Here is a 25,118-nt window from a genome sequence, read left to right as displayed (position 1 = left end):
GGGAACACTGAAACCAACACCCATCAGTTACATGACTGAAACCGAGTATGAACAGCTTTGTTAACTCTGTATCTTAAGGTGATTCAGTTAAAAAAAAAAGAGAGAGAAAGCAGCAGCTATGGTATTTATACTTAATGGAGTACTCTGCATGAAAAAAGATTAACTTGTGCTTTCTGGGACAGATTGATGGAGCCTGAGGTGATTCTGTTTGAATGAAATAAAGAAGTGAGAGACAGATGATTTCACTCCTGTGTAGAATAGGAATAGCCGAAGCAACATGCAGGCAAGTAAAAATCAGTAAGGCTAGCTTTAAGTCTCAGGGAAATTGTGGCAATTACCAGAAGAAAGGGGAGAGAAAGGGAAGAATGTGCAGATGGTTCTTTTTGGTGGTGGGAAGGCACTGAAATCGGGTGGCGGGGGTGGTGAGAGTTACACGGAGAGGTAGGAGGTTGAGTCCCTGAGATTGCACAATTCTCTAAACCAGTGAGAAATGAACAATAAAACTAACAAAATGCAAATATTATTAAATAAAAATTAAAAAGCAAAAATGAAGATGTGACCACCCTGTCTCCGAATACTTAGGCGAAACAACGTGTGTCCCATATCGGTGTGAATAGTGTGCTGCGTTCCTGCATCTGTCTTGGCTTCTCGTGGCTTCCCTTCCTAGGAGAACAGTTGTCTATGTCCATGTCTATGTCCATCCACCTGTCTGAGAAGAGGTGCAAGGGAGAGTTTCACTTCCAGCACTTGGTCCTGGAATCTCAGCATCCCTTTTTAGAATTGATCTCTGAGACAGAGTCTAGTGATTTTTTTGTAGAACCGTTGTGGCAACAATAAACAGATCATTTTTACTGAGCTGGGGACCAGAGGCCCCTGCCATGCCCCAGATTATTCCAAGGGGGCTCCACTGGTGAAAATCATGTAAATGGAAGCCACGATGTGAGACTGGAGGACTGATTGATAGGACGGGATCGCTGGCAGGAAACCAGATAGAATGGGGGACCATGGTTAGAAAAGAGTTGGGAAATACTGGCTCTATAAACTTAAGAAATATTTTTACATTGAGATTCTGTAGTTTATGATGTATGTATGTATGTATGATGTATGTATTTATGATGTATTAATAATGGCTTCTCATGCATATAATTCCAACACCACCACACTCATCCCCAGGTACCCTCTCCTTTTCCCAAAGACCCCAAGGCCCCTCCTAGTCGCCCCAAATCAATTGTGTGGGTTCGTTCTTCCATGATGTTGCCTTTGGGTCTTTGTTGCTACCTTGCCGTGATTGGCTCTGCAGACTTTCACAGGGTGCTTAGGCTATGTATGTGCAACTTAAAACTCACCTTTCTATTAAGTTTCCTAAGTCACCTGCCCATCTCCCCACTTTGACAGTCCTGCTAATGTTGAACAGATAGATGGTGTCACAGTTGGGTCAGCAGATGGTGTCACCTCACTCTGATGACCTCCGGGGGGGCCACACTGTGATCTTTTTCTTTGTTGGTATCTACAAGGGTTCTGTGCCCCCAAATAAGTGAATTATGTTGAAGACATGCTCTCCAATACCTTTCTGAATTGGGGTGAATTTAAGAAAGAGAAGCTTTCTCATCTGTGATAGTTTCTCAAAAAATGTTTTTCTTGGAGCTCTTCATCAACAAAGTAAGCAGTGCCGTTAGATTTATTCTTTTTTTGAGCTCTTTCTTTCCTCCACCGAACTTGTATTGATGACTCTGCTGTGCCAGGCACTGCCAGCCTAGAAGCATTGCTGTGGTTCAGTTGGGTCCCATTGCTTGCTCTCTTGGAGCTGACAGTAGGGATGACAGGACCATCCTTCATCTGGAGGGTTCTCAGACAGTAAGGGGTGATGGTTTGCTTGGAAACTTGCTGTTTCAGAAATGCTCAGACTGACTTTGAATCAGCCTGTGTGTCTGGTGGCACGATCTCTTTCCTTAAGTGTTAGTGACAGTAAAGTGACTCATAATTATTATTAATTGTTCCTAAACATGAAATATGTGATGTAGACTTGCTTTTACATAGTTTTGATTAGGGAGTAATTACTATTTACCTCCTTTTTAAATAAAGTCTTAAAATAGTCCCCTGAGATATTAAAAGCTTTCCCAAATACTCTACTTATACATTACTAATTACCTGAATTTGCAACAAAGTGAACTATCCATTTTCCCTGTAGGTAATGACTAAAAGTGTGTGTGTGTGTGTGTGTGTGTGTGTGTATGTCTGTGTCTGTGTGTATGTGTCTGTGTGCTGGGGCACAGCTGGCGGTGCTCAGGACTAACTCCTGGTGCTTAAGGGACCACGTGCAGTGCCAGGAATTGGAACCCGAGCCAAGGCAGACACCTTACCTCCTAAACTGTTTCTCTGCTCCTAATGACTAAAATTTTATGCAAATAGCCTTGTCTAATTTCCCATATTACAAAATATGAAAAATAAAATTGTAATACAGAAGTGACTGGCAACTGAGCTGGAAGAAGTAAAAAAGTTTCCTTGAAGTTCTTTGTGATGCAATTTCCTCCCCATAGATTAGTATGATTTATATAATCTTTTTGAAGGTGATTGTATTTTTATTTTTAATTTTTAAATTTTCTAGAGGTAGCATTGTAGCACTGTCCTCCCGTTGTTCATCGATTTGCTCGAGCGGGCACCAGTAACGTCTCACAAAAGATTGTGAGACTTGTTACTGTTTTTGGCATATCGAATATGTCATGGGTAGCTTGTCAGGCTTTGCCATGGAGGCGAGATACTCTCAGTAGCTTGCCGGGCTCTCCAAGAGGGGTGGAGAAATTGAACCCGGGTCACCTGCGTGCAAGGCAAATGCCCTGCCTGCTGTGCTATCTCTTTAGCCCTAGTGGTAGAGTGTTTATAAAACTGTTAATGATAATTTCATGCATACATTGTTCCAGTACCACGTCCACCGCCAGAGTGCCCTTGAGTGCCCTTTACCCAGTGTCCCAAGGACCCACACGGCAGAGCCTGGCAAGCTATCCATGGTATATTCTATATGCCAAAACCAGCAAATAAAATAGCTCTCATTCCCCAGACCCTGAAAGAGCCACCAATATGGCAGCATTAAGAAGGATGAGGAAGGGGCTGGAGTGATAGCACAGCGGGTAAGGTGTTGGCCTTGCACTCAGCCAACCCAGGTTCGATTCCCAGCATCCCATATGGTCTCCTGAGCACCACTAGGGGTAATTCCTGAGAGCAGAGCCAGGAGTGACCCCTGTGCATTGCCGGATATGATCCAAAAAGCAAACAAAAAAAACCCCATAAAATAAAACCAATATTTGAAAAAAAAAGGATGAGGAAGAAGAGGCTGATAAAATCTCAGGGCCGACCTAGGCTGTGAAAACGAAGAAGGACAAAAATGACTGTCTGTATTTTCAATGCACATACGCTGGCATCGGATGCACCCATCGAGGACCTGATGGTGCAAGTGTGAAAGATCAAGTACAACTTCATTAGTCTGACAGAAATGAGAAGGCATCAATCACATCACACCATTTTCGACACTGGGGAAGAACTGTTCCTCGGAACATGCAACAAAAGAGGCGTTGGTGGTGTCGGTGTCCTTGTCAACACAAACTTGGTCATAAACATTGATTCATTTGAATGCCTAACAACCCAAATCAGACGATTACATTTGAATAGATGTGGCTTACTGCTGGCAGTTTCTATCTTCATTGTCTACGCACCAACATTTAATTATGATGAAGGAGAAATTGAGAAGTTCTACATGGAGCTGGAGAAATTCTATAAAGAAGACCACACCTTCTACAAGATCATTGTCGGTGATTTTAATGAGAAGATAAGCCGAAGAACTCCACATCGGGGCCCATGGCCTAGAATGAAACGAACAGGGTGAGAGACTGTCCGAGTTCATCATGTCGACCAAGATCATCCATGGTAATTCACAGTTCCAGAAAGCTAAATCTGAACGTTGGACATGGGAGTCTCCCGGTGGATGGTTCCACAACGAAATTGACCACATCATATTCAATCGACAGTCTTGCCTGACCGATGTCGCTGTTGTCCCAAAATTCCAAATGGGATCTGACCACCGTCACCTTCGTGCAAAATTCTATTTCACAGAGCAGGGAGAAAAGGCTGTAAAGTTTAAGAAGAGAACTCCCAGAATGACCACCAACTGGGACCTCTTTGGCACTATTGCAACAACATGGGAAGATGCCGTCATTGACAACATTGACGAGGTATATGATCGAACTGGTTCAGCACCTCCATGTTTGTGTGAAGAATGCCGAGAGAGATAACCACAAAAGACTCCTGTCTTTGAAAACTCTCAAGCTCATTTGCCAGTGTGGCTTGGTGCAAGCCTCAGGCAACCGCAAGTAAGTGTCCGAGCTCGCAAAGCAGTGCAGAGAAGCGATCAAGGAAGACCTCAAAGAGAGAAGAGCAGCAGTGCTGGCAGATGCGGCAGAAGCTGGGAAAAGCATTCACAACGCCCGCCTGTCCTTCGCCAACTACAAGACCAAGATGACTGCCCTCCGACGTCCTGATGGATCTATCACATCTTCCAGAAAAGCAATGGAGAAGATAATCCATGACTTATACTCAGATCTCTTCCATAGCCACGTCCACCTGCCCACATACCAAATTCCGCATGGATATGTCATTCCCGAAGTTCTCCCTTTCAAAATCCGACTTGCCATTTCGTCAGTAAAGAAGTGAACAGCGCCCGGCCCAGACAAGGTCAGACCCAAACACCTGAAGAACTGCCGTCAGTACTCATCAATACACTGGCTTGGCTCTTCACACGCTACCTGTCTGAATGCATGGTTCCGTCCCAATGGAAAACCAGCAGGACTGTACTGCTGTACAAGAAGGGAGACATCCACGACATTAGCAACTATCGCCCGATCTGCCTGTTGTCTGTCGTCTATAAGCTGCTCACTAGAGTCATCCTGAATAGGATTGGCAGAACCCTAGATGAAGGACAACCATGCAAGCAAGTCAGTTTCCGAAAAAGATTTAGCACAATCTACCATATTCACATGATAACCAAGCTGATTGGGGTTTCTCGGGAGTTCAAGATTCCGCTCTGTCTAACGTTCATTGATTTAAAGAAGGCCTTTGATTCTGTTGAGACTGAAGTGGTCATTGAGGTCCTAGCCAAACAGGGAGTTCAAAGTCAGTACATCAGAATCCTCCATGAGCTCTATTGCGGATTCACTATCAGGATCTCACCATTCTACAGGGAGGTGATCATTGACGTCAAGGGAGGGGTTCGGCAGGGTGATACCATTTCACCGAAACTCTTCAGTGCCACTCTCGAGAACATCATGCGATGATTGGAATGGGAAGGAATGGGAGTGAAGATAGACAGTGGGCAACTACACCACCTCCGCTTCCCTGATGACATCGTTCTTATAACACCAAACATCATCCAAGTGGCACAAATGCAGGCCGACTTCGACCGTGAGTGTGGGAAGGTCAGACTACAGCTGAATCTCACAAAGACAATGTTTATGAGAAACGGTCTTGTTCCTGATGTTCTATTCACTCTTAACTGGACGAACATCTCTGAATGCAACGGTTATGTGTACCTCGGTCAAGAAGTCAACATGATGAATGACCTGGCACCTGAGTTGCGCAGGAGAAAGAGAGCGGCTTGGAAAGCCTTCAAGAACGTGTAAGAAATAGCTAAGAGAACAAAGAACTTCTGCCTCCAGGCACATCTCTTTGATTCCACTGTTCTTCCTGCATTTACATATTCCTCAGAGACCTGGGCCCTACACAAACATGATGAGAACACTATTCGGGTCTCCCAAAGAGGAACCGAAAGAGCTATGCTTGGAGTATCATGCTTCACTAAAATGAGAGAAAGAATCTGGAGTTCTGACCTCCATTGACTGTCAAGAATCAAGGATGCTGTCTCATTTGCCAAGGCGTCGAAAATCAGATGGGCTGGACATGTAATGAGATTTGGAGACGACTGCTGGACTAGAGCCATTACCAACTGGATTCCGTGGGATGTCAAAAGATTGCGTGGCCTCCCACCTATGAGATGGTCAGACTTCTTCGTCAAGACCCTGAACGATCGGTTTGAGGCTATTTGTGTTCCTAGAACGAGCAGACAACATTGGGCTACATTAGCACGCGACAGGGATGAATGGAGACTTTGCTGGTGCCCGCTCGAGCGAATCGATGAGTAACAGGATGTCAAGTGATCAAGATAACTCATACAAGCATACTGCTTAGTAAGAGTGAGAAGATATTTAAAAGAAATTTTTTTGTGGGGAGGGGCCACACCACATAAACTACTCCTGGGAGTATTCAGGGTCCATATCAGATGCTGGACAAGGTAAACGCCCTTCCCACTATACTCTCTCTCAAGCCCCAAGATTTTCAAAAATTTAAAGGAAAATATGACAAGTCTGTAAGTATATTTTATCCCAAAAATGTAATGTTGGAGTTTTACATAATTAAATATAACATTAACAAATAGCATAGATACTGCCTAAGTATCTGCATTAATAAGTAAAAGAAAAAATCATTTTAGATGTACAAAAAGATAATCAGAAAGTGATTATATTCTTAACAGTTTCCTTAAAGTTCTTTGTTACGAATTAATTAAAGCCATCACTTCTTCACCCTTGTTACTGTAAATGGATGCTTTGTAAAACGTAAAGGAACTTTGGAAAATGTAAAGGAACTTGACGTTAATAGTACAGGGGGTAATGGAAAATGTAAAGCAACCCCACCCAGATTCTAGCTGGTTTATTTTGGGACTCAGTGCTGTCTAAAAACAAAAATGCCTTCAACAGTACATTCTGTGAGATCTGCCTGCTAAGGAATTAAGCACACCTGGTAGCTAAGAGCTTTAACCTACTTTCCCAGACGAGAACTCCAGGTGTGGAGGCAGGACAAGGGACCAGATGGGGTGAGCAGAGAAGCCGGTTAACCGCTTTTAGCCGACGTGGTTGGGGCACTCACCTTACCTTTTCAGGTCAGCTGGCCTCCCAGCTCATACTCTGAGCCGGGTGCAGGTAACACCAACTCCTGCCTCTGTCTTCATCAAATGGGCAGATTTCCCCCCCTCTTAACCAAACAGGGTGAGCTGGGGTGAAATGGGTTTTCAGGGTGTGTTTCTGTAGGACACCTCTGCTCCTCCTGCTGTGTGTTTAAGGTTTTGTGTTGACTTTCTCACCTACCAAAGATGGTGACCTCTTACGTAGAAGGTGGTGCCAGGGTTCATCTGTAGATGCCTTTACCTCTGAGGCTTACTCCCTAGCTCAAGTTTGAAACATCCCAGGGAAGAATTCTAAGTGGCTGGCCTAGGTCATGGGCCTATGCTGGTCTGGGGGATGATGTTCCCTGGAGTCTCATAGGCTTAAGTTGAGTCATCTTCCTAGGAGGTCAGACTCAGTGAACCAAGGGAATTACAGCACCACTCATAGCTGTTGGGGTTTTTGTGTTTTTGTCTGCTTTTTTGCTTTTTCAATCATATGATACCAAACTCCAGCAGCTAATGAGGATTTTTTTTTCTAGGACCAGATAGTACAGGGGTTAAGGCACTTGCTTTGCATGTAGCAGACCTGGGGTTCAGATCCTGACACCACTTATGTTCTCTCAAACACTGCCAGGGGTCACTCCAGAGCACAGAATAGCCTGAACACTGTGGCTGAATTTTTTTCCTGTAGGGCGTTTGCCTTGCGCACAGTCGGCCTGGCTGAGTCAGTTTCGATTCCTCCACCCCTCAAGCTACCAAGAGTATCTCGCCCACACGGCAAAGCCGTGCTAGCTATCCATGATAGCTATTCAAGCTATCCATGATGTATTTGATATGCCGAACACAGTAACAAAAAGTCTCATGATGGAGACATTACTGGGCCCGCTCGAGCAAATTGATGAACAACGGGAGGACAGTGCTACAGTGCTACAGTTCACTGAAACTCTGAAAATGTATTTTTCAGGTTATGGACTTCATACCTAATTATATTTGCATATTCTATTCAGTGTTTTTACAAGAATACTGACTAGCAACACAGAGCTGTTATGTACCCTTAAGAATTAGGGTTGATCACTCCGGGGAATATATCACGGAGAGGCAAAAAAGTATAGTAGAAATGACATCTGCACTTGTATGTTCATTGCTGCACTGTTTGCAATAGCGAAAGTCTGGGAAAAAAAAAACCCCGAGTGCCCAAGAACAGATGACTGGTTAAAGAAACTTTGGTACATCTACACAATGGAATACTATGCAGCTGTTAGAAAAGATGAAGTCATGAAATTTGCATATAAGTGGATCAACATGGAAAGTATCATGTTAAGTGATGATAGAGAGGGACAGTCATAGAAAGATTGCACTCATCTGTGGAATATAAAGTAACAGAATGGGAGATTAACTCCTAGGGATAGTGGAGATAAGGACCAGAAGATCTGCTCCACAGCTTGGAAATTGGCCTTGCATGATGGGGGAAAAAGCAGCTCAGTAGAGAAGGGAACACCAAGTAAAGGATGTTAGGAGAACCTATTCTGGTTGAAAGATGCGTGCCGAAAGTAGACTATAGACTGAACGCGATGGCCACTATTGCACCAGAACACCCAGAAGGAGAGAGAACAAAAAGGAATGCCATGCCACAGAGACAGGGTGGGGGGGATGGGGTGAGGGTGGTGGGAAGGATATTGGGAATATTGGTGGAGGAGAATGGGATGGTGGAGGATGGGTAAATGATTATTGTTTGACTGAAATACAGAAGTTCATAAGTTTGTAACTACCTCATGGTTATTCACTAATAAAAAATTTAAAAAAATAGAATTAGGGTTGATTACTGACTGAATACCATTGGAATAAGTAACTTGAAGCATGGGATTTCAGAGGTATGAGAGACTATACTCCATCTGTTTCCAATAGTTTTTCGTATATTATGGGTCTTATGGGCTCTCTGTACTCAAAGACCCCGTGGAGAATGTAGAGTGAACAGAATTTTTTTCTGCATTTCTAAATTATTGGACCCATTCTAGAGAATGAATCTAAAGCTCCTGGTGGTCAGTATGTATCTTGAAGAATTGAGGAGCAAAACAAATGACTAGTAAGTGATTTTAAATAATTAGCACAGCGGTAGGGCGTTTGCCTTGCATTCTAGAGACTGAGACCAGTTAGACAGGGAAGGCTGTTAACTATCACAAAACTTAAATTTACCTGAAGAAAATCCACATAGACTAATTATAAAACAATTTTCTGTTTTTGAAGAAAATCATAATATGTTAGGGCATTATTTTCTCAGTGCTAGGGATCAAAGCTAGGGTCTCACAAATGTAAGGCATGTATTCTAACACTGATTTGCACCCCCACCCGGAACTTAATTTTTTAAAGAACATCTGCCTTATGAATGAATCTAAAGCTCCTGGTGGTCAGTATGTATCTTGAAGAATTGAGGAGTAAAACAAATGACTAGTAAGTGATTTTAAATAATTAGCACAGTGGTAGGGCGTTTGCCTTGCACGCAGCCAACATGGCCGACCCGAGTTCGATTCCTCCGCCCCTCTCGGAGAGCCCGCCAAGCTACCGAGAGTATCTCACCTGCATGACAGAGCCTGGCAAGCCACCCATGATGTATTCGATATGCCAGACACAGTAACAACAAAGTCTCCAATGGAGACTTTACTGGGCCCCCTCTAGCAAATCTGAACAATGGGAGGGCCTTTACTTTTACTTTACTTGTTTAACATAGTAGCATTGTTGGAGAAATAGAAGGTGTTCTTGGTGCTAATGCTGGGAAGACGTCTCATTGCTGAGTGCAGTCTCCTGTTTGGGGAGCATGGGGGGAGTGTTACTGAAGATTGAACCCAAGGCCACCTCCTACGTGTGACGTGCTAGATCATTTAAACTAGCAGACTAGTGTTCAAGTCTCAGCTCTTCATTTGCTAGCTTTGAAAACTGAGCCATGGTCAAACTCTGTTATCCTCATATTCTTCATTTGTTCTATTTGTATATTTTTTGTTATTAAATACAAAAAAGTTATTTTTAAATAGATTATTGTAATCAAGCCCACAGTATGAACCATCATTACCACCTACAAGTTGTACAGTTCAGCAGTATTAAGTATATTCATATTATTGTGCAACCGTCACTATCATCCATCTCCAGAATATTTTCCATTGCGAACAACTGAAACTCTATACCTATTGAACAATAACTCACTATTCCCTTCTCCTCCCATTCCTTGGAAACCACCATTCTACAAACAGTTACTTTTTTTTTTTATAAATGGTAAGATCTCAACAAAAAGTTAGCTATATCCCCCTAGTCAGCAAACTTCACCCACAGGCCAAATTTGGCCTGGAGTCTGTTTTGTTAGCATCCTATAAATATGAAGGGATTTTTTTCATTGTAAAGGGTTTTGTGAAAACAAAACAAAAACAAAATAAAGAATATACCACAAAGCCAGTATCTAGCCCACAAAATCGAAAACATTTGCTATCTGATCTTTCATAGGACAAGTTTTCTGACGCTTGCACTCTCTCTCTCTCTCTCTCTCTCTCTCTCTCTCTATATATATATATATATATATATATATATATATATCTGTGTGTGTGATTCATGGTATCCTCTAAGAATTTTATATTTTTCAGTGTATGTGTGTCTTCATATCCTTGGAGGATCATGGGTGGGGAGGATCATTTAACACTTGCCCTACATTATGGATGTTAGCTCTTGTGAAGTGGAATATCTTTGGAATATCTCTTGTATTAAAATGTCTTGAGTGCAGGAGAGGCAACTAGAAAATTTACTAGTTAGACTCTCTTTAGGGATGCAGTAATGAAAAAAATGTTTGAGAAGCACCACCCAAGAGCTAACTTGCGGAAGGCAGAACATGTGTCTCATGCTATCATGGATCAGAGACTCTGGAAAGTATCCTCAAACCTGTTACATACATTACAGCAGAGTTGAGGGAATGAAACCTGTCCTCTAGATAGGTGAACTATTCAGCCTAGAAATTGCCTCCTTCGCAAACTCTGGAGCACTGAAAATAACAACAACAACAACAAACAACAACAAACTTCTTAACCTTGAAGTAGTTTGCCAAGTCATCTCTCGCTACGCAGGACAGATGGGTTCTGCCCTGTTAGACTCACATGCTCTCCCCCAAAGCCTGTTACTGAGACAGTGAAACAAAGACGGGTATCGAGGTGTAAAACCTGTAACGCCAGATTTCTGTGTAATGCTCCTCACTCTTAGGTCAACCCTACATTGAAAAGAGACACAGGTATGCTGTTATTTTACTGAAAGACGAAGTTTGATGTAGCCTCTGCAAATCTTAAGAGCTCGCCACTGAAATGCTAGGAACTGAATTCATCCTGATCCTGTCTTGCAAGCAGGATTGACTGGCTGATGCATCTCTGTCTCTCTGGCGCCTGGCACAAAGCAGGTGGTTCTAGGTGTGTTTCTGGTGCTGACGTGCAGAGGGTATTTCTGTACATGCCTCATTGTACTCTAACTTTCCTTCCCTCCTTCCTTCCTTTCCTTCCTTCCTTCCTCCCTCCCTCCCTCCCTCCCTTCCTTCCTTCCTTCCTTCCTTCCTTCCTTCCTCCCTCCCTCCCTCCTTCCCTCCCTCCCTCCCTCTCTCCCTGCCTCCTTCCCTCCCTCCTTCCCCTCCATTTTTCTTTCTTTTTTTCTTTTACTCACCCCCCCCTTCTTTTTGGATTACAGCAAGCGATGCTCAGGGTTTCCTCCTGGCTCTGTACTCAGAAATTACTCTTGGCGGCGCTCTCCAGGGACCATATGGGATGCCAGGAATTGAACCTGGGTCCACCATGTGCAGGGCAAAAATGCCCTCCCTGCTGTACTGTTGCTCTGGCCCATACGTTCTTTTGACATGCAAATTTTCTTTGCCCCAGCTGCTCTCACCCACAGGTCAGCCCTGCCCACGGAGCACCTCCCATCTTTGGTGGGTAGTGCCAGGTGCTTGTTTGAGGCCTGTTGCCGGGTTCAATGGGGATACTATGCAGGAAATTCTCCATACTACATTCATTGCACAGGGAGAGTCTTTGCGGAGTGACTAGTGCTGGTGTTGATCTAGAGCAGTGATTTTCACCTGCAGATCCCTGGATGGATGGAGGTCTGCAGAAATTTCTGTCCAGTATAGAAAGTTAGGATAGCCTCCACGTGATCCGCATGTACCATGTGTTAGGCAGCCCACATAAAGTCACAACAAAAAACAGCCAAGTGCAGAGGCAGTGGCCTTTGGTTAGATAACAAAGGGACAGTCCTTTTTGATGCTGGTTTATGCCTCAGAGTTTGTGACCAGCTGCTGGGATGGAATCTCTGAGACCCCTTGGTTGTGCCGTCAAGAATAGGAACGCCATCTGGTTGCAGTGGAACTCATGATGGCTCCTGGGCCCACCAGCACCAGTCCTCCACCTCTGATTCCCTGCAGCCCTGGAGAGACCTGCCACACCCTCCTTCTGAGGGCCTGCCATGGCCTTCGTGGTGCCAGTCTATTTTCAGTAGGTGTCCTTGTGTTCAGAAATCTATTTGCAAGGGGCACACTTTATGACTTTTACTGAGCAAGAGGGTCAGTCTTGGTTTCCAAGCCTCTCACAGGTTGAAAATCAGAATCAAGTGTACGATAACTTCCAATTTTATCACTCTCATACTTTTTTTTTCCCCCAGAGACCTTTACAAATGGCCTGGTTTCACCATGGCACTCTAGTGGAATTAAACTTGAACTGAAAATTATTTAATTAATTGCAACTGCTAATTACAGTCAAGTCTGTAACCTGATAACACCAGTCTCACAGATGACAGGTGGTTAATCCCTACTGCATAACCCCTTCATGTGTGTTCCTTAAGATAGGATTTAGAGCCACAGTCCCTACGAAGAGACATTTGTAAGGATCTCAAGTGGATGCGATTTGATTATTAGGCTAGAAGGCTAAAGGTCTTTCATCTCCTCTCCCTCCACCTGGGGTCTGGTTCTACCTTCATGGACGTTCTCCTCTAAGACGTTTCTGCAGTTCACAAATCTTGTGCTTTGACATTCTGGACACGATGTGAACATAATTGGCCCTACAGCTATTTTCAGACAAGCTAGTGTCCCAGGGTTTACATGCTGATCTTCTGATGATGGAATGAAATGACTAGGATGGCTATTTTTGATGATCCCCTTGTAAAGTGCCGTGGTCTGGGGGAAAGCCACTTTGGGGCCGCCTTGCTCAAAATTAGTGGGTGTTCTATAGCTTTCTATAGAAATGAATGTGAACTTTTGGAACACAGTATATATGAGAAAGTCTTGTCTTAAAAGAATAATTCCAGCAGATATAATGAGTAAAATTTATTTCAGGACCGTGTCCTGCGAGCATAATGATATATGTGTACTGAGGGTTGTGTCTCTGTGTGTTAGAGAAAGAAGTCGATTTTGTAGTGCGGCCGACCCAGTGTTGTAACTTAGCTGTTGATTCTAATCAGGTTTTGAATGTCTTCAGCCAGTTTTTACTTTTCTAAAAGGAAGGGAGAAGGACTAATAATTCTCTACACTATTAAAAAGATTCCTGGCACACGGAGTTCCTGGCACATAGAGGGTGCTTTTAACTGTCTTCTCCACTGGGGCAGTCTCTTCTACTCTCCCCAAAGAAGGCAGGACTTGTCCTGCTACTGAATCAGGACTTAAATTTACAGGACTCCAGAGTCAGTACATACATGCTTTTAATAGAGGAAGTATGTCTCATATTTGAAATGGGCTCTATTTTATGTTCAGTAGTTATGCATTTCCCCAACTATGAAAAACATTTTTTTTCAAGCAGCAGATTCCCTCCCCCCCTTCCTTCTTTTCTTCCCCCCTCCTTCCCTCCCTCCCTCCTGTGCTGAGAGCTTCCTTCTGACTCTTCACTCAGGGACCCAGGGAGCCATATGGGGTGATGGGTATTGAACCTGGGTCAGGCCCTCCCTTAACTAGGCAAGTGCCCTACTTGCTGTACTATCTCTCCAGCGCCCAGAAGATTCATTTCTTAGCTACGCAGTGAACTCCTAGGACCTTTGCCCATGAGTGCAGTTCTGGTTAGAACTCTGCATAGGGCCATTATTTCTCTAAACCCACTAACCTCATTCTGCACATTTCCCAAAAACGAAGAGCACACACAATTTATGATTCAGCTTTGAGGAGCAATGTTAAAACAAACAAACACAGATTCTTAGAAAGTTGTGAAGTGCTTAAAATAGTTCAAGATTTCAATGGCGTAGGAGCCTTTCCCGTAAGATTCGGTGCTTGCTGCTACTCACAGGCCCACAGTGTGTCCAGAGGCGCGTCTCTGGGTCCTCTAGGTCCTCTCGTTATCGTGCTTAGGACAAGTCATGAAGTCACTTGTTTAATCCTGATAGCTAAAGTTCCATGTGGCCATTTAATCTTGTTAACGCCCCCCACCCCCAAAAAAAAGCAGCAGCAGCAGAAGAAAAACTTCAAAGAGCCTGAAAATATTTTACATGCAAAACTTCCACAACTACTATCTCCTTCCAGTGTTTCCTACAACTCTTTCTGTTGTTTCTAGACCTCTTATGGGCCATGAAAGTTGTTAACGCTGGGAGATGGTTCCATGGGCCTACCAGGAGTGATCCCTGAGCAAGAGCCAGGAATTAGCCCTGAGCACATCTGGGTGCACCAGACTCCCCTCACCCCCTAAAAAACCCCATCCCTTTTATATAATTAGTTAAGGATGAATTGCCCTCCCAAATGAAAAGGACACTTTTTCACATTTGAATTACGCCTTTAATACTCTTAATCGGGGACACACACACACACACACACACACACACACACACACACACGTGCGCACGCAAATCACAAGGGCCTGAGAGACAGTACATGAGTTTGGGCATTTGCCTTGCATGTGGTTGATCTTAGTTCAGTCTGCAAGCACTGCATCAAATGGTTCCCCAGGCACCACCAGGAGTGATCTCTGACCTTAGAACCTGGAGAAAGCTCTAAACACCCCCCTTCCCAATATATATATAACAGAGGACACATATAGTAATAATTACCTAGGGACTTTGTCAACATGCAAATTATGTCTCAGTAAGTTTGAGAAGAGGCGTCTGAAATTGTGTATAAATAACAAAGTCCCAGGTGATACTGAGATCTGGGACCATACTTGCAGAACTGGAATTTAAAGGACATACCTCGCTCCCTCCAGTTTCGCCACTTAACCTGGAAGTTAGTGTTTTCCTGGTTGTGTGTGTGCGTCATGCACTAGCACACAGACTTGAGTGTTTCCTGAATGAGGCATATTTTGTCATTGAACACTCTCCTCAAATTACTTGCCCTTTAAAGTTAAGTCCTGTGAACATGAATGGCAGAATGTTGATGACTGAAACTGGGCGATTGGTGCCAATAGGTTCATTATGTTCGCCCTGGTTTTGGTGTAGGATTTTTTTGAATTGCGTGTAGTCCAAAGCTAAATATAAAATAGACATTCTTTGAAGTTTGCTCCCCCTATCAAATTGGAGCTTGGTTCTTACTGCTATCTGTTCCTTTCCGGATTTCCTCTGGTAGATGATTTGAAAGTATTTTAATCAGTAGTTTATTTTGGCATGTGTGAATTTTAATTGTAATATGTAAAAGTATTTTGGGAAGTTTAAAAATAACTGTGAGAAGAGCTTTGTTCCATGTCTGCCTACCTTAGCAGCCGCACTCAAACCTCCCTAAGCTTCTGTCATTCGGAGGATGCTTTGGAATATGACAGACGCCGTGGTCACAGCGTGGTAGTGTGTGAGCTCAGTCTGTGTTGGTTGATTAGTAATTATCTGGGGCATGGTTGAGCAGGAGTTTGTGCTCTCTTAAGGATTCACTATCCAGCAGCATCTATTATGGTGTGTTGGACTGAGCAGTGAGCGCACAGATGCCACGTGCTAGCTGAAGGTGGCTGAGTGAAGGCAGTTATTTTATACTTGACATGGCGAGGCACAAGGAATTTAAATGATCTGCCGTGGGTTCACAAAAGCAAAAGTGCCAGTTTTATTACCGGGTATATAATTTGGCAGGGGCGGCGGCTGTGTCTGGTGGGGATCAGACGGTTCGACCACATGCAAGGCAAATGCCTAACCCCCTGTCCTATCTCTCCAGACCCTAATTACCAGGTACCTTGATTCCGAGTTCCATTCCTTTTCTGAGCATGCACATTAAAGCACCTTCGGAAACTTGAAGGAGTCATTTGCCTTTTAACTGGGTGATGTATCCTGAGGTAGAGAATAATTTCTTCTTAGAGAGGTCATTTATGGAGGTGACTATTTTTGCTCTGGTCACTCGGACTCTCGGAGCAAACACACAACACTTGGCCCTCAGCTCTGTAAACCTCTTCTTGGCTGCCTCCTCGTGTTCTGATGCCCTGCTCTCTCCCAGCCTGCTTCCATCTTGTCTTCATAATACTATTTCATATTTTCTCTCTTGGAATTACTTCATCTTGCCGTTTTATGTCTTTACCATAATCTGCCTCAAATATTTATGAAACAGATGGCATATAAATAAGGAGCATTGGAATGTTTGAAAATCCTGTTATTGACGAGACTGACGCGGGTGGATATAGTGTCCTGCTTGCAAGGCAGTGCTGATGCTTGTGTCCACCGTTCCCTTCTCCTTCCTGGCCTTCCTGTCCCCAGGCTGACCCATCTGTATCGCTTCAGCTTCTTTTTCCCCTCCATGCCTTTGGTTTCACCCTGAGCAGAGAGGACCCTTCTGTGTCTCAGGCTTTCCTCATAATCCTAGACATTCTTATTTTTTTTACTTACTTTTTTTTTTATATATATCTGGCTCCATCTAAATGTTTTCCCAAGTGGGGCTGGAGCGATAATGCAGACAGTAGGGCATCTGCCTTGCTGGGTTTGATCCCTGGCATCCCATACAGTCCCCCGAGCATTGCCAGGAGTGATCCCTGAACACTGCCAGATGGGGCCCAAACCCCTCACCCCGCCCTCAAAAAAAAACTAAAAAAAAAAAAAAACGTTTCCCAGGCACCTGTTCAAAACCAAGCCCAGTGTCTTCTCAGAAGAGCCCTTCTGCCTGGATCTGGAGCCCCGTTATACCATTCTCTGCGCCTGTGCTCCAGACAGGAAGCAGTGTTGTTTCCAATGCTTTCCATGCTTATCTCATGTCACGGGCATATAAGACTGTGTGTCCATTATCGTTGTGGTCCCTATTTTACACACGAAGAAACGGAAGTCCCCGCGCTTAGTAATCTGGTAAGAGTTATTTTGTTTGGGGGCCACACCCAGCGGTGCTTGGGGCTTCCTCCTGGCTCTGCACTCAGGGATGCCAGGGACTGAACCCGGGCTGGCCACATGTAAGGCACCCGACAGGCTGGTCTGTCTCTCTGGCCCCTAACCTGTCAGGGTTTACCCCGACAGCATGTGGGGGATTTGAACTCGCCCCCACCCCCCCACCGTCACTAGCCGGGAGACCTTTTTAATTTGGCAGAGCTCTGCCCACTGGTGGTTTCTCACCAGTTTGACCTTCTGGGTCTTATTTTGCGGTCGTGGAGAAAAACAAGAGGACATTTGAAGCCTGGAGAATGTCATTGATCTGTGGAATTCCTGCTGCACAGGCTCTCCATTCCCCTTCCTTTTGCTCTGTCCCCTCATTGGTGGGAATGTCACCTCCGTAGTCTGCTTCTCTGGCAGGCACGCATGCTGCAGCATCCTGCGGAGGGTGGTGGCAGCTCTCACCCCGGCCTATCTAAGGGGATTGGTGTTTCCTCTTCATCAACAAAGCCACAACTTCCTGGGAGGGAGGCCCAGTGAGAGGCATTTGAGACAGTGAATGGGGCTGAAACGGATTTTCCTTTGCCAGTTCCCCGGCTGGAGTGTGCTTAATATGTTAGTGTATGATTCAAGGGCTTTTCGAGTACTTATTTTTAGTGTACTCAGATGGCTAGGAAGTCAGATTGGGCTAATGATTACACAGGGTTTATATATATATATTTACGTTGTGTATGAGGGGGTCATACAGAAAATTAAAATAAAATGAGAAAATTAAATGAGAAAATTAAAATAAGAATGAGGCTTGAAAAGAAGAGGTGACAGTAGGATTTTGTCAGAAACCGTAGGGACAAGCCAATTGCTCATTTATTTATTCTTTGGGTTTTTTTTTCTTTTTGAGTTACACCTGGCATTGCACAGGGGTTACTCCTGCCTTTGCACTCAGAAATTACTCCTGGCGGTGCTCAGGGGACCATATGGGATGCTGGGAATCGAACCTGGGTTGGCCGTGTGCAAGGCAAATGCCCTACCCGCTGTGCTATCACTCCATTCCCTGCTCATTCATTGATTTGTGATTTCTGGGCCCGCTCGAGCAAATCGATGAACAACGGGAGGACCGTGACCGTGACCATCCTATCAATAAGGCCCTCCATGTACTCTTTCCCTTGGAGTACAAAATTAAAATTAAATTACTAATTTTATTTTACCCATGGAATTTTTTTTAAGATTAGTAACTTTATACATAAACAACTTTTGGGGGGAAAACTTTTCTATTTAAAAAGTTATCTATTTCATGATGTCTTTGTGTAATACATTTGCACTTTACATGCAGGAATAAGCCGACTGCTCATTCACTTATTCTTTGTTTTTTTGGGTTTTTTTTTTTTTTGGCTTTTGACTCACACCCAGCGTTGCACAGAATAAATGGGTAATTTTTACCCATTTATTCTGCATTTTAAATGACTTGAAAGTTACAGGCCATTTTTGTCTTAGCCAGACATGCAAACTCTAGAGTTTATTACAGTAGTGATTATTTCCCTTTAACAGTAAGAGAAACGGGACTGGTCTGTTTTACTAATCCCTACACAGAGCATTTAAATGGCTTGGTCATGGGAGTTGGAACAGTCTCTGGGAGGTGGGAAGATGTGGCCATCTGTCTTCCTCACATTTTATATGATCCTCGGTCCTTGGCAGGGGGATATGGAGGTGACATTGTTTGGCCTCCTGGGTAGCAATTCCCTGCCCACTGCTTTCGGCCCACTTACATCAGGCTCCTCAAGCTCCCCTTCACCCCTTGTGGCTTAATTTAAATTTTGAAGGTTGTGGAGCAAGAATGAGGTTTTGCACCATTTTTTTAAATATAGGAGTATTGCTATTTATTCAGCCATTAATTAGGCTTATTGAATTGGGCATGAACTCCACCTTACTTTTTTTTCCTTTCTTATAATTTTATTTATTGAATCACCATGAGAGCAGTTACAAAGCTTTCGGGTTTAAGTCTCGGCCATACAATGAAACACATGTCCCTTCACCAGTGCCCATTTTCCACCACCAAACCCCCAGTACACCCCCCTCCCACACCCTTCCCCTACCTGTGGTGCGGATGATTTACACATTACTCTCTCTCTACTTTGATTACATTCAATAATTTCGACACGAGATGCCCCATTATCATTTGGGATTTTACCCCAACACTCAGATCTGCCATAAAGGCAACTGTAGACAATTTGTTTTCTATTGCTGGTTATGAATAACATATGATGTCGCATGGCTGCAGTAGTGGCCGCACGATTTTGAAATTCCAAAATTTTAACAATTAAATCTGTAGGGATTTCTGCCAAAACCTGCTGGGTTCCGAGATTTGTTCTTGAGTCTCTTGGATCATGGCCATTAAGCAGCTTGATCAGGAGCCAGAGAGGTCGTTTGTGGGCGGCGACTCAGGGTCTCTTTGGGGCGGGGAAGAAAGGACTGGCTCTACCCTCATCCTGTGAGGCCCCGCATGTCTCATCACTGCGGGCCCAAAACTGACTGTCCAATAGCCTCTGGAGGATGATGGCCACCGAGCCGCCAAGGGGGAGCAGGTGAAGGGACAACACCCTTTCCTCCCGGGGTGGCCCTGTGCCGGTAACCCATTGCAGGGACCGGATGCATCTCTGCCAAAAGCTGCTTGGTTCCGAGATTTTTCTCTGAGTCTCTGGGATCATGGCTGTTAAGCAGTTCGATCAAGAACCAGAGAGGCCTTGCCTCCAATTATATAGCTGAGCCGGATGTGGTTTGTGGGTGTGTCTCCCACATACCTAACTCTTAGCCGTTTACTTTCTTGGTAAACTTTGCCCCAAGTTTTTGGGGTCTGGCCAAAGGCACAGCAGCAATTTTGGGGTATCTGGAAGTCTGAAGGCGCCATCAGGCTGCTGATGCACTCGCCCCACAGGTACAGATTGACCTGCTGGCGGCACCATACCCCTTGCACCATTTGTTACTGGATGACCTGCCCCACAGCTTGACTGAGAGTGGCAGACCTTTGGAAGGAAGCAAGAGAAGGGGAAGCCGGGGCAGTGGTGCAGCTGTTTGGCGCTTGCCTTGCACACGGCCGACCGGGTTTGATTCCTGTCACCACATGTGGGCCCCTGAAGCCTCTCACAGGAGTGAACCCTAAGCACGGAACTAAGAATAAGCCCTGAGTGCTGCTGGGTGTGGCCAAAAAGGAAAAAAAGGAGAGAGAGAGAGACAGAGACAGAGACAGAGACAGACAGAAGGTAAGAAGGAGAGAGGTAGGTCTTACAAGATTGTAATGCAGTAATGCAATACTCTGTCTACAGCATATTACTCATGCAGTAGAGAAATGCAGACTTGGAGAATGAGGATAGATATTTGGGAAAGTATAAAACTTGAAAGTCTCTCAGCTCCTCTGTGGGGGCAGGGTAAAGACCAAACGCAGAAGGACTCAGCCTTCTCTCTTCAGCAGATGTGTGCACTGAATATAACTTAACAGCTGGGAAAACTAAGGAAGACTCATAGTGTTAGTCATTCAGCAAACATTTTTTAATGTCTGCTGTGGGCCAGACGCGATTAGAGGCACTTGAGGTAAAACAGTGAACAGAAGAGACAAAAATCTCTCTCCTTGTCTAGCTGACAATTTGGTGTAGAAAGCAAAAAAAGTAAATATATAGAATGTATTATATAGGATGAGCCGTAGTCATATCGCCAGACCCCGCATCAGGCTGTCGATTTGGGGCAACCCAGAGTGGGGCGAGCCTCACCCATGAGTCAATCTATTCCTGGACCTCTCGTACCTTACACCACCAATATACCAAGACTAGCACACCACGTTTGATGGAAGGGCTTCATGACTCATGGGTGAAATTCAACAATCTTCACACATTTTCCTCTAAGAAACCTTTTTTTTTGGTCTAGTCTATTAGGATAAAAGTAGAAGGCAGCCAGTCTTAAGAGGAAATATATTTTCATACAGACAGAGATATAAGCACACTTGGCTCAACCTTTAACAACATGTTGCTAATCTCTTCATTTTTAGTGGATGATTCATAACAAGCAATACAAAATAAATGGTTTCGGGTCTTCTTTGGAGGCAGGGTTTGAGATTCGGGATGGAAATATGGTGGTGGGAAGGTGTAATCGTGGTGGGATTGGTGTTTGAATAGTAACTGACTGTTCTCCTGTTGTTCATCGATTTGCTCGAGCGGGCCCAGTAACATCTCCATTGTGGGACTTCTTGCTACTGTGTCTGGCATATCGAATACATCATGGGTTCCTTGCCAGGCTTTGCCATGCAGGTGAGATACTCTTGGTTGCTTGCCGGGCTCTCCGAGAGGGGCGGAGGATCGGCCAGGTTGGCTGCATGCAAGGCAAACGCCCTACCGCTGTGCTATCGCTCTAACCCTTAAATAGTAAATGTAATCAAATATTGTGAACAGCTTTATAAAAATAAAATAAAGAATATTAAATAAAACCTTTTGGTGTCGAATCTTTGAAAACAGAAATCAATAGTCAAACTAGACTAAGTAAATGGTATTGCTGTGGAAGTTTTTAATTGGCTGTGTGGGAAAGATGTCTGTGCTCAATCAGTCAGGAGGCCACGGGGACAGAACCTATGGCCCCCCAGGAGTCTACTTCCACAAAGATGCGCTTTCCAAGGATGTGGGGAGCAGGGGGCGCTGCTGAGAGACTCAAAATGTTTGTTCCGGGGTTTCTACCCACATGCCCAATTCTGTTATTTTCTTTCATTATCAAGGATGAACTTTGCCATGAAAACAAACTTGTAGGATTTGCAGTGGCTCGTCCTTAACAATTCTGACCACAAGACAGTGCATAATAACTCTAAATACAAGAGGGGGTTGGAAGTGAGCACTTAGGAAAAAGATTAACTGACTAAAATTGTCGAATAGAGAATAGCCAGTACCTTGGTTGCGTAGGAAGTTTTGGAAAGTGGCAAGTCTTCCTCTTAAACAAATGTTGGCAGTCTTTCCAGAAATGGTGTTTTCACTTTTCTGCTTTGTGTTTTGTTCTGGGGCCATCGGTGCTCAGGGGCCATTTCTGAATCTGAATAGATTGACGGATTGTGACCCCTGGCAGTACCTGGGGGACCAAATGTGGTGCCAGAGGTTTTAACCAGTGTTGGCAGGATTTGAGATAGGTGCCTCAACCCCTATACTGTCTCTCTGGTCTGACACTTGCCTGCTTTCTGAGAATGGAATAAACATGCTCTGCTGTGGAGTGATTGGTAACTTTAGGCTTTTATTTAAAAAAAAAAATTGAGTGTGTGTGTGTGTGTGTGTGTGTGTGTGTGTGTGTGTGTGTTGAGGGGGTGCACACCTGGTAGTGCTCAGGGCTTACTCCTGGCTCTGTGCTCAAAGATCACTTCTAGTAGGGCTCAGGGGACTATATGGCATATCAGGGATTGAACCCGGGCCAGTCACAAGCAAGAGGGCTGTACTATTACTCCAGCCCTCTTAACCAATTTTGTGGGCCTGTTTGCTATTGTTCTAAATGGTCGCAGAGAAATGAGAATATCCGATATTTGACTTCCTCCCTTTGACTCACTTTGCTTAACATGATACCTCCGATTCCATCCAAGTTTCAGCGGACTGCATGATTTCAGCCTTCCTTGTGGCTGCATAGTGTACTCCTTTGTGTGTATATATCACAACTTCTTTGTTCCCTCATCCGATCTTGGACTCTTGGGTTGTTTCCATATCCTGGCTGTTGTTCCAAGCCCTGTAGTGAACGTAGGTCTGTATACGTGTTTTTGAATCAGAGTTTGTGTGTTTGGAGGGCACGTGACAAGAAGAGGAACCGCCTGGTTGTATGGACGCTCTATTCTTCCTCTTTTTGAGAAAGCTCCATGCTGTTTTCCATATAGGCACTGAGCCAGACAACATTCCCACCAGCAGTGAGTGAGGGTCCCTGTTTTCCACAGCCCCACCAACAGGCCGGGGTTGTTTTGCAGTCTTTTTCACTAGTATATGCCATTCTCGCTAGTGTGAGATGATAACCGGATGTTCTCACTTATCTGTGCTGTATTGAGTAACAAGAGAAGGTATCAAACGTGGGTAAACCTTTGCCCTGGATGGCAGAAAAATAGAATGCTGAGAATGGGGTTGTGAAGTGACCTTTTGGTATAGAAATGAGGTAATTATGTATATCAAAACCATGGGGGCCAGTACTATTCACATGTGAGTCACGTAGAAATAAATGGCATTCCAAGGAGGAGGTGTGGGGTGAAGGAGAGAACCTTGGAACATTGATCAGGGGGCTGACACTGGAGGTACTGGGCTCAGAGCTGAAACATGATATGCCTGAAACGCTGCTATTAACAGCATGATTGTAAACGTGATGCCTACATAAACAAATGAACTCAGCTCCCCGGGGGCAGGAGAGATAGGACAGTGGGGACGATGCTTGCCTTGCACATGACTAAACTAGGGTTTGCTTTCCGGCACCCCATATGTCCCCTCAAGCCCTGCCAGGAGTCATTCCCTGAGCACAAAGCCAGGAGGAAGCCCTGAACATGAACACAGATTGTTTCAGGCATTTCTTCTTTTTTAAGAGCTGTGACCGTTTTCTTCTAAGGAAACATTTTTTTGTTGATCATTTTGTTAGCAAATTATTGGTAACAAGCGATAAAAAATAAATTATTGAGGGGATAGGCTTAAGGGGTGGTTGGGAAAATTGGAGACTGGTGGACGGAAGGTCTCACGGTGGTGGGATTGGTGTTGGAATATCAATTCCCAGTAACAGATTGTCATGAACAACTTTGTAAACTATAGTTTATATATAAAATCTAATGGGAAAATTTACAGATCTCGTTCTTACCCATTCCATGTAAATTCTAAAATATATTAACACAGAATTCTTTTAAAAATGTTGTAAATAATGACACTTGCCATAACCATACCGCCAGACCCCACGCCAGGCTGTTTCATTTGGGGGCACCCAGGAGGGAGGCGGGTGAGAGCCCTCGCGGCCTCAAGGGACCCAGCCCTGGCAGCCAAAAGCCTCCAAAACTCAACTGTTGCCGTTCTTATAGCCGCTCTCCATGAGTGAATCTATTCCTGGACCACATGACACTCCATAGGACGCACCCTACCCATATTCCAAGAGTACTGCACCACATTTGATGGGGTTCAAAATAGGAGGCAACCAATCTTTGATGGAAACATGTTTTCACAGATACACACATACACACACACACACACACACACACACACACATAAACAAAAGGCTCAAACCTTTAATATATGTTAGTAATTCTTATAGAAGGGCTGAATGGCCCCTGGGTGAAATATAGCAGTCTTCACACTCTTTCCTCTAACGATACTTTTTTGTAGCATTTTCAGTGGTTCTTCATAACAAACAATACAAAATATATTATTTCGGTTCTGCTTTGGGGTAGGGATTGGGGTTCAGGATGGAAGCATCCGAAATATGGTGGTGGAAAGGTGTAATGGTGGTGGGATTGGTGTTTGAATATTAAATGTAATCAAATATTGTGAACCACTTTATAAAAAAAGTGTATTAATGACAGGTGAGACATGATTATTATTACTATAATGAGATCCAAGTATAAAATAAAATTTAAAGTGTTATGAAAACATATGTATGTGAGAATAGTCATTTATATATTGTGTAAAATGGTTTAAATTTTCTTATTTACATCAGTCAAAATCATATATTAATCACTAATTGGCCCTTACCGATCTATTTTCTGCTCATTTTATGTGCTAGTTTTTGAAGTTTTGTTAGAATAAGCAATGTAAAGTGAATGTTACTTGCCAAAGGGGGCAGGTTGGGATTGGGAAGGAAACTGGGAATATTGGTGGAGGGAAGGTCACATTGGTGGTGTTGGAATACTAAATGTTTGAAACAACTGTGTATAATG

The 25,118-nt window shown here is 44.1% G+C and overlaps 1 protein-coding gene across 3 annotated transcripts in view; it reads left to right on the top strand.

Annotated features, from left to right (window-relative positions):
• The window catches only part of IGF2BP2 (insulin like growth factor 2 mRNA binding protein 2), a 180,019-nt gene that overhangs the window by 32,894 nt on the left and 122,007 nt on the right, over positions 1–25,118 (top strand). The gene's annotated exons all lie outside the window — the stretch shown is intronic.

This window comes from Sorex fumeus, unplaced genomic scaffold (genome assembly GCF_029834395.1).
Source record: "Sorex fumeus unplaced genomic scaffold, SorFum_2.1 ptg000044l, whole genome shotgun sequence".
NCBI classification, from domain to species: domain Eukaryota; kingdom Metazoa; phylum Chordata; class Mammalia; order Eulipotyphla; family Soricidae; genus Sorex; species Sorex fumeus.
This window is presented reverse-complemented; position numbering and strand designations above follow the sequence as displayed.